The sequence below is a fragment of the Polypterus senegalus genome, chromosome 14 (assembly GCF_016835505.1).
Source record: "Polypterus senegalus isolate Bchr_013 chromosome 14, ASM1683550v1, whole genome shotgun sequence".
Taxonomy (NCBI): domain Eukaryota; kingdom Metazoa; phylum Chordata; class Cladistia; order Polypteriformes; family Polypteridae; genus Polypterus; species Polypterus senegalus.
Window position 1 is genome coordinate 131843105 of NC_053167.1, and position 17448 is coordinate 131860552.

The 17448-nt window shown below is 39.5% G+C and overlaps 1 protein-coding gene across 13 annotated transcripts in view; it reads left to right on the forward strand.

Annotated features, from left to right (window-relative positions):
* The window catches only part of dock7 (dedicator of cytokinesis 7), a 267403-nt gene that overhangs the window by 31177 nt on the left and 218778 nt on the right, over nucleotides 1–17448 (forward strand). The window lies entirely within an intron of this gene.

Here is a 17448-nt window from a genome sequence, read left to right on the forward strand (position 1 = left end):
GAACTGTCATCTCTGTCTTGCCATGGAGCACAGTTTAAACTTTTGACTAAAGGGTGTTATTTCATGTCTAGAGGGCTCTAATAATGTTAACAGTTTGGGAGAGTTTCTAAGGGCTTAAAATTATATAAAAATAACCATACAAACATATGGTTTCTACTTCGCAGATTTTCACCTATCGCGGGGGGTTCTGGAACGCAACCCCTGCGTTCGAGAAGGGATTACTGTATATCTGAAATAAAATGAAAACACTTTTTATAATGTACCATAATCCAGATTACAATATGTGAATGTCAGGTTGTATAATAGCTCAGCTGAACTTCACACTAGTAGTAACACAACTATGCACTGAGCTTTATTCTTACATCAGAGAAGTACTTCATTAGGACTATCCATCCATCCATTATCCAACCCACTGTATCCTAACTACAGGTGAAATTCGACATTTGAACTTGCTGTATTGTTTTTCATTACAATTTAAATTTATTAGGAGCCGGAGTCTGTAAATTTTTGCTGACTCTGACCCCGACTCCAGGTTCCCAAAATTGTCTCAGACTCTCCGACTCCACAGCCCTGGTTTTAACTTACTCACTATGAATTGATAGCAAAAATACAATGTTATGCGGCCAGGATTGTCTCATGGGTGCATGTTCTCCATTCATGTGCTATGGGAAATATGAACTTCCCACTGAGGAAGTTCATGAAAATGCCCTTTCAAATGGCAGATCTCAATGGTATAATCTAAAAGGCAATCTTTATTTGCCCAAATTTGCTGAGTTTTGATGTAGTGCTGTCTTGTCTGATTTTGTTATTCAAAATGGGGAAAAAAAAAATCCTGAAATGGTGTTTGGCAGCCACATTGCATGTTGGGGGGCTGTGATAATTGTTTAATGTGTTTTCTTTTTTAATTTAATGAAGATAATTAAGCATATTTTGAATTGTTTTTTACTAGCAATTTCATGTCATCACAGGTTTAACTGCCATTTTCTGGGGTTTATTCAAGTTAGCGGTTTGCCCAGCACACCTTTTTCTTTCGGTGTCTGTGGTCCTGGGCATCCTTTGGGATGAGACCCATTCTTGTCTTTTTTTGTGTCTGAAAACTCTGGCTGTCGATGTACAGTACATTAACAGAACAAAATAGGATAGTATGATATCATAAATGTTATCTCTGAAAATCCACGTGGGATGTGAACACAGCATTATTGTAAAGCTTGGCAGTTCACTTTGGTGGATTTTGCTGAGCATTTCTGTTTAAAGTATATTAGCTGAAAAATGTTTTTATTGTTGGAGTTGACAGCCACCACAGTCGGTTAAGTGCTGTTTTATGTCTTCATAATTATTGTTTGCAGGTGGAATTGGGATTAGGGTATGATTTTAAAGTTATTTATATAGTTTTACAACTGTAGTATTTCAGATGTGTAAACAATCATGAATTTTAATGACTGTCATATGTTCAATATCAAAGAAGAAGTAAACCGACTTGGCCTCAGCATGTCTTTATTTATAAAGTCTGACTGTCTGCTAGCACTTTTTTAAGCTCAAAGCTTTGTGTCTTAGTCTTCTTCTTCTTCCTCTTCTGGCTGCTCCTGTTAGTGGTCACCACAGCGGTTCATCTGTTTCCATCTATTCTTGTCCTCTGTATCTCACTCTGTTACACCCATCACCTGCATGTCCCATCTCACCACATCCATAAACCTTCTCTTAGGCCTTCCTCTTCTCCTCTTCCTTGGCAGCTCTATCCTTAGCTTCCTTCTCCCATTATACCCCTCATCTCTCCTTTGCACATCTCCAAACCAGTGCAATCTCGCCTCTCTGTCTTTGTCTCTAAACTGTCCATCTTGAGCTGATCCTCTAATGTCATTTCTAGTCTTGTTCATCCTCGCCACACCCAATGCCAATCTTAGCATCTTTAACTCTGTAACGTCCATGTATCTGTGTTAATTACTATTGCGTGTTTCTTATAATATGGTCATTTTATAACATTGGAATTTGTTTTGTACATCACCCCTGTAATGAGAGGTGTTTTTATAGGTGTAGGGCTGTGCCCTGTAGGTGGTGTTTAGTGGCTAATTACAAAATATGTGGACAACGTGTGATGCAGGCTTTATATCAGGTTCTCTAAACGTGTGTTCAAGACTATTAGAAGTCATGTTATTGTTTATTTAAAAATGACTGTCTTTTTGGTGATGTAGTTTGTGATCCAGTGTGTGTTCTTAAAATCCATAATTACATTGCAAATGCAACCACCTCAGCATGTGTTAGAATGATTGACTTCCTTTATAAATGATTTTATATATATAAAATCTTCATATTTGTGTTCTCAGTTGCCCAAGAAGAGCATATAATTAAAAATATTAACCCACTTGTTTTCATTCATTCTTCTGAGATTTATATTGTTTCCTTTAATAACTATTTAAACATTTGAATAATTAATTTAAATAAAGACAAGTTTTCAATAGTATTTTCCTTATGTTTAATGAAATAATGCTACCTTAATGGATCCTGATTGATTTGCCTTTGATGCACCAAATTTCATGAATAATGTGGAGATTTTCCCAGCAGCCATACCACACGCACTTCAGAACAGGTCCTCCATCTGAAGCTGAGCATGTCTGAGCCCAGCCAGTACTTGGATGGGAGACCATCTAGGAAAAGCTTGGGTTCCTGCTGGAAGAGGTGTTGGTGAGGCCAGCAGGAGGTGCTTACCCTGTGTCTGAATGTGTATCCCAATGCTGCAGTGCAGGGTGCAGGGACACATCGTTCAAATGAGATGTAAAGCTGAGCACCTGACTCTCTGTGGTCATTAAAGATCCCTGGGCATCTTTTGTAAAGAATAGGATGTTTCCTGATGGTCAGGCTAAATTGCCCACCAGGGCCTGGTCATTCTGGTCCCTTAATCATCCCCTGCGTCTAACTGACTCTCTCTCTCTCACCACTTCCCACCTAATAGCTAATGAGTGGTAAACGTAGTGGAGCAAAAATGGTTGCCAAAGAATTATCCAGGTGAATGCTACACATTAACGATGGTTAAAGTGGTTCCTCACTCATTGAAGCTCACTCACTGGAAAAAAAGCGCTTTAAAAATATAAGGAATTATTATAACATTTAATCTGCCAGAAATAAGTTATAGTAGTATACTTCTTTTGCAATTTTCATACAGCAGGAGACCTCAAATAGATTTTACCTGGGGTCAGTTTCTCGCAGAGTAAATACTGTTTGAGCCAGAGGCTGCCGTAATACAGTCACTATCCCCCTCATCTTATACACTTTAATACAGGGGTAGCCAGCTCCGGTCCTGGAGGACCACTGTGGCTACAGGTTTTCATTCTAACCATTTCTTAATGAGTGACCTGTTTTTGCTGCTAATTAACTTCTTTTGAACTAATTTTATTTGACTTGCTCTTGAAGACTCAGGCCCCTTAGTTGTTTATTTTTCCTTAATTAGCAGCCATACAATAATAAGATACACTCACCTACAGGATTATTAGGAACACCTGTTCAATTTCTCATTAATGCAATTATCTAATCAACCAATCACATGGCAGTTGCTTCAATGCATTTAGGGGTGTGGTCCTGGTCAAGACAATCTCCTGAACTCCAAACTGAACGTCAGAATGGGAAAGAAAAGTGATTTAAGCAATTTTGAGCGTGGCATGGTTGTTGGTGCCAGACGGGTACTGAGTATTTCACAATCTGCTCAGTTACTGGGATTTTCACGCACAACCATTTCTAGGGTTTACAAAGAATGGTGTGAAAAGAGAAAAACATCCAGTATGCGGCAGTCCTGTAGGCGAAAATGCCTTGTTGATGCTAGAGGTCAGAGGAGAATGGGCCGACTGATTCAAGTTGATAGAAGAGCAACTTTGACTGAAATAACCACTCGTTACAACTGAGGTATGCAGCAAAGCATTTGTGAAGCCACAACACGCACAACCTTGAGGCGGATGGGCTACAACAGCAGAAGACCCCACTGGGTACCACTCATCTCCACTACAAATGGGAAAAAGAGGCTACAATTTGCACAATCTCACCAAAATTGGACAGTTGAAGACTGGAAAAATGTTGCCTGGTCTGATGAGTCTCGATTTCTGTTGAGACATTCAAATGGTAGAGTCAGAATTTGGCGTAAACAGAATGAGAACATGGATCCATCATGCCTTGTTACCACTGTGCAGGCTAGTGGTGGTGGTGTAATGGTGTGGGGGATGTTTTCTTGGCACACTTTAGGCCCCTTAGTGCCAATTGGGCATCGTTTAAATGCCATGGGCTACCTGAGCATTGTTTCTGACCATGTCCATCCCTTCATGACCACCATGTACCCATCCTCTGATGACTACTTCCAGCAGGATAATGCACCATGTCACAAAGCTTGAATCATTTCAGATTGGTTTCTTGAACATGACAATGAGTTCACTGTACTAAAATGGCCCCCACAGTCACCAGATCTCAACCCAATAGAGCATCTTTGGGATGTGGTGGAACGGGAGCTTCGTGCCCTGGATGTGCATCCCACAAATCTCCATCAACTGCAAGATGCTATCCTGTCAATATGGGCCAACATTTGTAAAGAATGCTTTCAGCACCTTGTTGAATCAATGCCACGTAGAATTAAGGCAGTTCTGAAGGCGAAAGGGGGTCAAACACCGTATTAGTATGGTGGTCCTAATAATCCTTTAGGTGAGTGTATAAGATGAGCCAAAATAACTGTTGGATATTTTTCGTACGTGGATTACTTGTTTAGCCGGATGTAATTGTTGATTATTTGGCATGATCCTGGAACTGTTAGTTTTTCGAAACACTTGCTGGATGTGTTGTCATAGCAGCACATCCAAATCCTCAAACCTGAAAAGGTAATTGGATACTGTTCTAGCATATTCATTGAATGGGATAATTCTTTACCCTTCAACTGGAAGTGTTAAACTACAATTGAATTACTTAGAATTCTCTTTGTAACATTGCCAATAACAAACTTAGTGCCATTAGTACACCCCCTCCCATAGACTTGAATGTTTACTTGGTTCCTTAACAAAAATGCATTAACCACAATGACAAATGACTATTATATGCTAGATTTCTCTTTGTTTTAATTAATTGAAATGTGATTTAGTGTTCAGTATCATTAATACAGCATTAACTTTTGTTGACTCTGGCAACTTTTTCTTTTTTTTTATTTTATTGATTTTATTGTAATCATTCCATACAAATAGATCAATTTTTACAAAAAATAGGATTGAAAACAAATCAACCCCCACCCCTGAGAAAGAGAGCATGGCCAACGGAGTAAAACTTAAAGCTAGTAAAAGTAAATAAATTAATGAGTTTAATAGGCGGATAAAGATAAATGGAGAAGAAAAAGAAATGGGAAGAGAATCTGCTTCCTCAGTGCTTTAAGAGCTTATTCTAAAATATTATTGATTAGATCCTGCCAGGTTTTGAAAAAGTTCTGCACAGATCCTCTAACTGAGAATTTGATTTTTTCCCATTTCAAATAATATAACACATCGGTTTCCCACTGACTTAAAAGAGGAGAGTTTGGGTTCTTCCAGTTTATCAGAATGAGTCTGCGTGTCAAGAGTATAGTGAATGCAATCACAGTTTGTTTGTCCTTCTCCACTTTAAGCCCCTCTGGAAGACCACCAAACACAGCTGTTAATGGGTTAGGAGGGGTTGTGAGTCCAAGGCTGTCTGAAAGGCACTTAAAAAACTTTTGTCCAGAATGATGTTAATTTGGTGCAGGCCCAAAACATGTGACCCAGTGAGGCTGGAATTTGATTGCAACGTTCGCAGGTTGGATCTTGCCCTGGAATCATTTTGGAGAGTTTTAAGCGAGACAGATGTGCTCGATATATAATTTTGAGTTGAATAATTGTATGCTTTGCGTATTTGGAGCTCGAGTGAATTCTCTGCATTGCTACCTTCCACTCCTTTTCTGATATATTGAATGAGAGATTCTTTTCATATTGTCCTCTTGGATCTTTGAAAGGGAGGGACTGTAAAATAATTTTATATATTGCAGAAATGCTTTCTGAGCCCTCAAAACTAAGCAATATTTTTTCCAGCATAGAGGAAGGTGGGAGATGAGGAAAATCGGGCAGGTTCTGTTTAACAAAGTTTCTAATTTGAAGATAGAGAAAGAAATGTGTTGCTGGAAAGTTACATTTGGAATGTAATTGTTCATAGGATGCAAAGATGTTGTCTATATAAAGATCTCTAAGCAGTTTAATCCCAAATGTTTTCCAGATATTAAAAACTGCATATGTTTGCTATGGTTGAAAAAAGTGGTTCTCATGCAGAGGTGCCACAGATAAAAAATTCTCCATCTTAAAATGCTTTCTACATTGGTTCCATATTCTGAGTCAGTGAAGTACAATTGGGTTATTAGTATATTGGCAATAACTTGCATTTATTGGGGCACAAAGCAGGGAATATAAAGAAGTACTGCAGGATATTGTTTCTACTGTGGACCAAGCCTGTATATGTTCATCTATTTGTGTCCAGGTTTTTATAGCTTCTGTGTTTGCTGCCCAGTAATAAAACTGAAAGTTGGGTAGAGCCATGCCACCTTCTGCCTTAGGTCTTTGTAGGGTTGCTCTTTGAGTACGTGGATGTTTAAAGTTCCAAATACATGAGGTTATGGTTGAATCCAATTGCTTAAAAATGATTTATTTATGTATATATTGGAATGTTTTGAAATAAAAAGAGAAGCTTGGGAAGGATATTCAACTTGTTCTCAATTCTTCCAGCTAGAGTGAGATGAAGGGTTGACCATCTATGCAAGTCTTGCTTAATTTTTTCCATACAGATGGCAAAATTTTGTTGTTAAAGAGCTTTATGTTTACTTGTGATATTTACCCCTAGGTATTTAAACTGATCTGCAATGATAAAAGGGATGGTGTTCAATCTAATATTGTATGCTTGTGAATTCACTGGAAAGAGCACACTTTTATTCAAATTAATTCTGAGACCAGAGATCTTTTGAAATTCTGTAAATGCTGTTAAGACTGCAGGCACAATATATTGTGGGTCTGATATATACAGTACCATATTATCTGCATATAGAGAATTTTTCTGTTCAAGTCCTTCTCTGATAATCCCCTTTATCTGGTAAGCATTTTGACATTGAACTGCCAGTGGTAGTTTGATCCATGCACAAATATTCGGGCCAAACCCAAATTTGTCTAATGTAGTGAAAAGTTAGTTCCATTCAATCATATCAAATGCTTTTTCTGCTTCCATCGATAATATCTCTGGGGATTTTGACTTTGCTGGGGAATATATTGCATTAAACAGGCATCGAAGATTGGAAGCTAAGTATCGGCCTTTAATAAATCCAGTTTGACCTTGTGATATTACCGAAGGCAGCACTTTCTCCATCCTTCTAGCTAGATCTTTGGAGAATATCTTAACATCATTATTCAGAAGTGAAATTGGTCGGTATGATGCACATTGTAATAAGTCCTTATTTTGTTTAGGAAAGACGGTGATTAATGTTTGGCGAAAAGTTTGAGGTAGAATTTGATTGTCTCTAGCTTCTGTAAATGTTGCTAATAAGAGGGGAGCTAGCTGAGTTGAAAACTTCTTATGAAATTCGACAGGGTAGCCATCGGGGCCTGCTGCATTCCCGCTCTGAAGTGACTATATAGATTCTAGTAATTCTGATAGCACCAGGTTTATCCAGTTCCTCTGCACTAAGAGTATTTATTTATGGTATCTGTAATGCATCCATAAATGCATTAGATTGTGTGTTGTCTTCTTTAAAGTCAGTAGAATATAAGGATTTATAGTGGTCTCTAAATGTGTGCATTATATTTTTATGGTGAATGATTTCATCTCTGTTCGTGTTGGTGATTGCTGGGATTGCATTGCAAACTTCTTGCTTGTGGATTTGTTGAGCTAAGAGCTTATTAGCTTTCTCTCCATGTTCATAGAAATGATGTCTTGATTTAAAAATGAGTTGTTCAGTTTTTTTGGTTGTTAAGAGGTTGAGCTCTGAATGCAGAGCCTGCCTTTTCCTATGAAGAGCCTCACTTGGATACCTGGCACATTCTTGATCTATTCTAGTAATTTCGCTGGTTAGCTCTGATAACTTCTTGTTTCTAATTTTTATTAAAAAATTAATAATAAATTAATTTTAATGTTTATGTGAGAAAGATATGAAATAATCTGTCCTCTTAAGAAGGCCTTTAGAGTTTCCCAAAGTATTCCTGCAGAGGCTTATGAGGATGTATTTGTCTCTAGAAAGAAACTGAATTGCTTTAATATAAATTCTGTACAGTTCTCATCTGCTAATATACGTGGGTTAAGATGCCATCTGCGAGATGAGTGTGTGAGGCATAATGATTTTAGCTCCAAGGTCAGAGGGGCATGGTCGAAAATAACAATGGCATTGTACTTGCAAGATTTAATCGTAGGCAAGAAATTATTATTTATGAAGAAGTAATCAGTTCTTGAGTAGCAATGATGCACTGGTGAACAGAAGGAATATGTTCTTGAGTTTGGGTTTAGAATCCTCCAGGGGTCTGATAAGTTGTGGTCAGTTAAAAACTGTGTAATTGTCTTTGCAGTGTTAGATGTTATCACCCCTGTGACAGGAGACCTATCTAAGAGTGAATTTAAAACACAATTAAAGTCCCCAGCCATTATAATTTTGTGAGTGTTCACATTGGGAATGGATGTAAATACATTTTGCATGAATTCCCTATCATCGACATTGGGTGCATAAACATTTATCAAAATTTTATTTATTTATTTATTTATAAAGCACTTTAAAAACGGCATCAAGGCTAACCAAAGTGCTGTACAATAAAAACCCAACATATCAGACACACAATGACCAAGGGTAAATGAAACAGAAACACATAAACACATAAGAGCTGAAGAGATTAATAATAAAAAGTATACATAGAGCCAAAATATCATACAGGGTTAAAATCCAGAGAGTAAAAGTGTGTTTTTAAATAAGATTTAAAGACAGCTAGTGAAGGAGCCTGCTTAACATGCAATGGTAAATCGTTCCAGAGTTTTGGGGCCGTAACTGAAAAAGCTCAATCATCTCGGAGTTTGAATCGTGCCTTGGGAACACGTAAAAGCGTCTGGTCTGCTGACCAGAGAGAGTGAGACGGGACATAAGGGTGCAGCAGTTCCGACAAATAAGATGGTGCACAACCATTAAAGGATTTAAAAACAAAAAAAAAAGGATCTTAAAATGGATTCGAAAACGAACTGGAAGCCAGTGAAGGGAAGCCAGAATCGGGGTAACTTGTTCATTCTTTCTTGTGCCAGTTAAAAATCGAGCAGCAGCATTTTGCACGAGCTGTAGGAGAGCAATGGAGCGCATTGCAGTAATCTAGACGAGATGTTATAAAAGCGTGTATCACTGTTTCAAGGTTGCGTTTTAGACAAAACAGGCTTGATTTTTGATAGCCGCCTCAACTGGAAAAAGCAAGATTTTACCACTGCGTTCACATGGCTGTCAAGTTTTAAAGTGGAATCCATTTTTACATCTAAATTTGTGATCATGGATTTCACAAATTGAGCCATAGTGGAAAGGTCGATGCAGGGGGTCCCACTGGTGCCATTGGGTCTAAATAGCATGACTTATGTCTTGTTCTCATTGAAATTTAGAAAATTTAATGCCATCCAACTCCACATCTCAATAAGGCAATCAAGCAGGAGCTGGATAGAACATGGACCTTGGCGCTTCAGAGGAAAATAAACCTGACAGTCATCTGCATAAAGATGAAAGGAAATATTGTGTTTCCGAAAAATAGCGCAGAGTGGCAGCAGGTACAAGGAGAACAGAAGAGGTCCCAGGATGGAGCCCTGTACTACCCCCCAGGTGAGGGCAACAGAGATGGAAGAAAAATCATCAATGCTGACACAAAAACTTCTATATGAGAGATAGGACCTAAACATTGGAGAGCTTAACCTGTGATGCCCACCTACTGCTCTAGCCTGGAGATGAGGAGCTCATGATCTATCGTGTCAAAGGCAGCTGTTAAATCCAGAAGCATAAGTAGTACACAGTCACCAGAGTCCACTGTTAAAAGAATATCATTAAAAACCATTGACAGAGAGGAGTCAGTGCTGTGGTGAGTTTTAAACCCTGACTGGAACACTTCCAGAATTGAATGTTCATCCAGAAAGGACTTCAGTTGGCTATAGATGACTTTTTCCCAGAGTTTGGAGAAAAAAGGTAGCTTGGAAATAGGCCTAAAGTTAGACATAACGGAGTGGTCCAGACCCGTTTTATTCAGCAGAGGTTGCACAATAGCATGTTTAAAATTTTTAGGCACCACACTAGAGGTTAAACTATTATTAATAACTAGCCAACCCGCGGCGTACCATATGCCGCATAATCACGCCGGTTTTAATGATTTTTAAGCACAGGGATAAAATTAACATTTGAAAAATCGTAAATGTAATAAATCAGCAAGAAAATCAACATTGTAACAATGCACGGAACGATACCAACACACAATCGTCTGTGCGGCGCTCCGGCGCGGAGGGTGGAACGGGAGGAGAGGAGAAGGACATCCACTCCGCTGCCTCCGTCATGCTAGTCTGCTGATTTCTCGTCCAGTATGCACTGCCTGCTCGTGTGCCCACCTCTAACTCGTCACTTGAGTCGTTGTTGTCTTTGCACAGTCCAGATGCAGCTGTGACTCACGTAGACTTTTCATTGCTCTGTGCGGTTTTGGCTGCCTTTTTATATATAATCAACAAAGACACCCGACCACGGTGGTAGCGAGGTGGAAGGGTGGTGTGTACAAAGTACAGGAGCATCTAAGAAGACGCATGTTTGTCGCGGAAACGAATTGCTGTATGTAGCGTGTAAAACAGTTTGCTATGGTGCACGCGGTTGTGCGTTGTAACCGAAAACTCGGTTTTTAAAGACTGGTTACTTCATTGTGTATACGACTGTAGGTGAATGAAAAGATGTAACTCTGGAGAGGGCAACATACAATACAGCGTTTTACACGCTGCATACAGCGATTCACATGCGCGGCAAACTGTTTTACACACTGCATACATCGATTTACATCCGCGACAAATATGAATCTTCTTAGATGGTGCTGTCGCATCTACCCACACTCTCGAAGCACATACACTGCCTGGTCATGTGCCCACTTGCAAGAGCAACTAACAGAGACTCGCCCACCAACTGTAAGACTATGGGATACCCCTCGCAAACTGTTCTACACGCAGCATACATCGATTCACATCTGCGACAAACTGTTTTACACGCAGCATACAGCGATTCACATCTGCGACATGATTTTTCTTAGACGGTCCTGTCGCATCTACCCTCGCATTCGAAGTATACACACTACCTGGTCATGTGCCCGGTCGCAAGAGCAACTGACAGAGACCCGGCCACCGAGTCTAAGACCATGGGAAACCCCTCGGAAACTGTTTTACACGCTGCATACAATGATTCACATCCGCGACAAACTGTTTTACACGCCGCATACAGCGATTTACATCCGTGACAAACATGCCTCCTCTTACATAGTCCTGCCGCGTCGTGTGGTGCCTCTGTTTGAACCGGTCAGGCACAGAGAAGGTCAACTGCTGAGAGAGCGTCTCCACTATTGCAGGGCCTGCATTGGTGAAGCAGGTGAGACGGTAATGAAACAGAGGCACAGGGTTATTGGTTTTTAAAGACTGCTTCCTTCATTGTGTTTTAACCTCAGTTTTGAAGGATTGTTTTAAGGATCTCATGGCATACCCCTCGCAAACCGTTTTACACGCTGCATATAGCGATTCACTTCCGTGAGAAACATGCCTCTGTGAACAGTCAACGTGGCTCAGAGCTGCATGTAGGACTCTACGACAGACGAACATAAATGACGCCATTTTTCCTGTGTCGTCGCGTCCGAGTTGGTGGGCATGGTTCTGTGAGTTGTCGTCGTATCCAATGGTCTTAGAGTTGGTGGGCGTGGCTCCTTCCTGCGTGTGCCATGGGCGTCTCGCTTGTCGGCAGCTTAGTGAATCCACCCCCCTTCCGGTGTGCTTTACATGGTTGTCTTGCCTTAGTGAATTATATACATAGATTGTAAGAATAGAAGTACCCAAGTTAGAAAAGAACTTAAGAAGTCAAGGGGGGAGCCAGATGGCTTCATACTGGAAAACAGCTGCTTTAAAAAGGGGATAGTGACAGGCTCGAAGTGGACAAATACAGCCAAACAGGGTATTAAAATGGATGTATCATGAGAAGGTGATGAAATGAGGGCCCTAGTGCTTACAACCTTCTTCAGAAAAAAGTAAAGAAATTTATCGCAAGTTTCCCTGGATGCTTCCAGATAGACTGGTTCATTGAGATTAAGAGCAGAACTCAATGTGTTAAAAAAGTACACGGGGGTTGTGAGAGAGCCAATATCTTCACAAAAAGATTTTGATGTAGCAGCTTTCAAAACTTTCTGATAACACAACCAACTTTCTCTCAAAATTTCAAAAGAAACCTGCAACCTGTCCTTTTTCCACCTCTGCTCAGCTCTCCTGCACTTTACAGTTAAATAAATTGACCGTGACAATCACGTATCTCCCTTCAGGATCAGATGCTACAAATGAGACTCCTCTATGTATGAGAATTCCCACACCTCTAGTTTTCTTTGTAAAGCTGGAATGGAACATTTGGCCAGTCCAGTCTTTTTGCAGCTGGAACTGATCCTTGCTTAGTAAGTGGGTCTCCTGTAAAAATACTATTTTAGCGTTTAGACCTGTTAGGTGAAAGAATACTTTCTTTCTCTTTAATTCGTGATTCAAACATTCCAGCTCACAAAGTTAACTGCCCCATCATGGAGACATTGATTCTGAATTTTTGATGTCATTTTGTAGTCTTAACTGGAAGTGAGACAACTTTAACCTTAATTTACAATTTTCCCACGAGTTATTGCCATGTAGCCTATTGTTACGTTGGTAGTTATAATTATAAGGATTAAAAGGATAGATTAGATATAGCTAGTTCTCTTTCTCTCCTCCCCTTATCCCTCCACCCCCACAATTTGCCTCTCCACATGAGGCTGGACCCCACTTTACAAAGTCCCAGTCCTCTGACATACCTAGAGACATAGCACGTCCAAAACAAAACAAGCCCCCCAGCAGCGGCATTTTAGGATTAAAAAGTAGAGATATCCATTGCCGATAAAGTTTAAATAATATATGTATAAAATATAATCTTCAACAGAAATATTAAGATAATAAACCTTGGGAATGGTGTTAAAAAGTGGCCCTGGATAAGCATAGTAAACCCTAATGCAGTAATAACAATAAAAATAAACCAAAGGTATGATGTTAAAACAGTCTCCTTTAGAACAGTAAAACCAAAAAAAAACCAAACTACTACTACTCTGGCAACTTTTTCAATAAGTGTGGAGCTCCCTGTGTAATTTACAAGTCATAATTTTCAGTTAAGCTAATTGATACATATTATAGTATTCCCCCTGTTTCTGTCCAAGTGCAGATTTCAGGGGCTGATTTTTGTGGCGGAATGAGGATTTCACCCCCAACATAACAATAAATGGGGGATTTGATTGGTTTTCAACATGCCAAATTTAATAGAGGCCTTACACATTTAAAGATTCTACATAATAGGTTTATAGGGTTAATGTTAAAATAATTTAGAAGTACAGTATATGTTAGAATAGGGTGACTTATGGCCAGAGAAAACTTACACATCATTCATTAATTGTCTCGGCAAGGCAGAGTTGTGGCTACAATGATGAGAGTTTAATTTGACTTGTAGTAATGCTATTGCTTGTACTCAGTATATGCCGGACAGTGAATATATTGTTACCCCAAACACTTTTTGGTAAAATGCTAAAAACTGGAACTGAATCAAGATGGGCAATTTCCAGATTATGAGTTCAAGTGGCAAGAAAGGGTAGGTCCAAGTGGATGGAAACGGAAGAGATGGCAGAGATAGAGTGGCTGTCAAATTTCTGTTCTGCAGAAGGAATAGAAGAGATGGCATTAGTAGACAGCGCCAACCACTAGTCCAGGTGGGTAATTACCATCACCAAAGCACTTAAGCTATCTGTCATGAGCACGTGTGTGACAATTTACAGTACAAATACAACAACTAGAAAGTCTATGGGGATCTAAAAGTAGTACACTGCTTCTAAGAATGTGACTCGAATATTCCAAGTACTCTTTTTTTTTTTTTCATTTGTGAATAGGACAGCTGTGTCTCATTATATGAAAAAGAACCTGGCTAGTTTATAAACATTTGATTCCAGGGCACCCAACAATGGTTGGGTATTTTTGCCTTCTCTTCATATAATATCGCGTTGAAGAAAAATTTAGTGTAAGTTAAATGCAATAAAGGTGATAGATTTTGATATTCAAGACAGATGTTTCCATGAGTAACTGATGTCGAAATTAAGGAAGTTATTTTTGTCGATCTGTATATTGGACACATCATCAAGTATAAGTGATTTGAAGAAATCTTAGTGGGGCTGGAGCAAATAGCATGTAAGGTGGTGTTGTGGAGAATTTTCTTGGGAACTACGGTACAGTCGTGGCCAAAAGTTTTGAGAATGACGCAAGTGTTGGTTTTCACAAAGTTTGCTGCTTCAGTGTTTTTAGATCTTTTTGTCAGTTGTTTTTATGGTATACTGAAGTAGAATTACAATTATTTGATAAGTTTCAATGACATTTGTTTACAATGACATTAAGTTTATGCAAAATGCCAGTATTTGCAGTGTTGGTCCTTTCTTTTACAAGACCGCTGCAATTTACCCTGGCATGCTGTCAATCAACTTCTGGGCCCAATCCTGACTGATGGCAGCAGGCCATTCTTGCATAATCAATGCTTGGACTTTGTCAGAATTTTGGGGTTTTTTGTTTGTCCACCCGCCTCTTGAGGATTGACCACAAGTTCTCAATGGGATTCAGGTGTTGGGAGTTTCCTGTCCATGGACCCAATATTTTGATGTTTTGTTCTCCGAGCCACTTAGTTCTCACTTTGGCCTTATGGCCTGGTGCTCCATCATGTTGGAGAAGGCATTGTTGGTCATCAAACTGTTCTTGGATGGTTGGGAGAAGTTGCTGTCGGAGGATGTTTTGGTCCCATTCTTTATTCATGGCTGTGTTCTTAGCACAATTGTGAGTGAGCCCACTGCCTTGGCTGAGAAGTAACCCCACACATGAATTGTCTCAGGACACTTTACTGTTGGCATGACAGAGGACTGATGGTAGTGACACTCACCTTTTCTTCTTTCCTGATGCCTCAAACAATCGGAAAGGGGATTCATCAGAGACAATGACTTTCTCCCAGCAGTCCTCAGCAGTCCAGTCCCTGTACCTTTTGCAGAATATCAGTTTGTTCCTGATGTTTTTTTCTTGGCTTCTTTGCTGCCCATCTTGACACCCACCAGGCCATCCTCCAAAAGTCTTTGCCTCACTCTCACCTGCCTGCTGCCATTCCTGAGTAAGCTCTGCACTGATGGTGCCCTGCAGCTGAGTCAACTTTAGGAGACGATCCTGGCGCTTGCTGGACTTTCTTTGGCGCCCTGAAGTCTTCTTCACACCAATTGAACATCTCTCCTTGAAGTTCTTGATGATCTGATAAATGGTTGATTTAGGTTCAGTCTTACTATCAGCGATATCCTTGCCTGTGAAGCTGTTTTTGTGCAAAGCAGTGATGGTTCTTTAGTGGCAGGGCTGAAGTGCAGTGGAAATTGTTTTTTTGGGATGAAGTTCACTTTTCAATTATTTGCACTTCATCTGATCACTCTTCGTAACATTCTGGAGTATATGCAAATTGCCATCATAACAACTGAGGCAACAAAGCTTGTGAACATTTAATATTTGTGTCATTCTGTACAGAGCACCAAACTACAATACGCTCAGCTGATTGACAAATTGCTTCAAGCATATTGAAACTTGGACTTCATCACTGCCTCCATAAAGATTAGCTTTGAAGAACATGGTGAAAGGTTTCACCAGGAAATTGCAATGATTAAAAGAAAACTGTATCTGGGCAAGTGGACTATTGTCTATGTTGAAGTGAAGAGCATCAGATGCGGAGTACAAACAAAAGTTTGCAGCAAAGCATTTTTTGCTCAGTTGACCTAATGTAATGTGTCGGCCTCATTAAGTGATTCAACTTGCTAAACTAATAAAGGTTTATTTTATGTTTCTCCAAATTCCTATGTGATGCGGTCAATCTGAAATTATAATTGTGTTCTGCTTGAGGCTGTTCATCATAATGAGCAACTTTTTAAAAAATAATTGTGCAGTGTTATTGTGTAGAAAGTGCTTTGTTCCATTTTCAGTAATTGGCAAATATGTCCAGTACAGGGAGGCCACAGTAAACCTTTTTGTCCTGTCAGTCGTGTCTTAATCAGCCTTGCTGTCTTCTCTGCAGTAAAGATTACTGATGATAACAACCTGTACAGTTTTATCAAAAAAATGAAAAGTGAAATTGCTTCTAGCTGGGGATGACAGGATAAATATGGATTTTCTGAATTTTGACTGAATGCTTTTACTGAGAGGATTGCTGCCTATTTATAGAATATGTGAATGCTCCTGGCCTCCGTACCTATATTTTAAAAGATATTAAGAGGGTGGCACAGTGGTTCTCAGCACTTTGAGCTACATTTTTTTTGTATGAATATGTGCTATATAAATAAATGTTGATTGATTGATTGGTTCTCCCAGCTGTTTGTCATTGCTGTTCTGTCTTTGAATTCCAGTCTGGTCATAGTCGGTGTCAAGTTTGCATGTTTTTTTTTTTTAATCCAGGCATCCTTGCTTCTTCCCATATTTCAAAAATATTCATATTGGGCTGGTTTGACCAAGTTTAGATATGAGTTGAGTGTACCTTTTTATGAACTGGCGAGCTGTGACAGATGATGTCAGAATAGGCCGTAGCTATTGGGTTGCAAAAATGGATGGAGGCGAAATGTAAATAAATGAAGAATCAAGGTGGCTTATAAGACTCGAAGACACTCCACAATTAATCAGTGATCTGTGTCTTTTTATTTAGTACTAGGCTCACCCGACTTTTAAGTTGACCACTTCTGAAGGCAATTTAATATGTAGATCAATTTGATATTTTATACAAACTCATTAATTTGGTTGTTTTGCATTCGAGCGGTATTACTTTAATACTCGTAGTTTCTGCTATTTTTGTGATGAAATTGAAACTTTTTTTCCATATTGAGGTCGCCCTTTTGAACACCACCTGATATTCACTACGCGGTGAGGCATTTGTACTCCATCAACATTAATAATTTCCAGAGACATAATTTTGTCTAATTTTCCAGCGCATCGCGCACAAAAGCAAGGGAACGATGGGAGCACCAGAACTTGGCTCACATCGCGTCGCTTCGTACCGCAAGCTGCAAGTAGTAAGTCTGTGATAAGCGGAATACCGCTACGCTTTCCACTCACGGGACGGAAGGACAATCCCGACCGCTTTTATATAGTAAGAAAGAAGAAGAT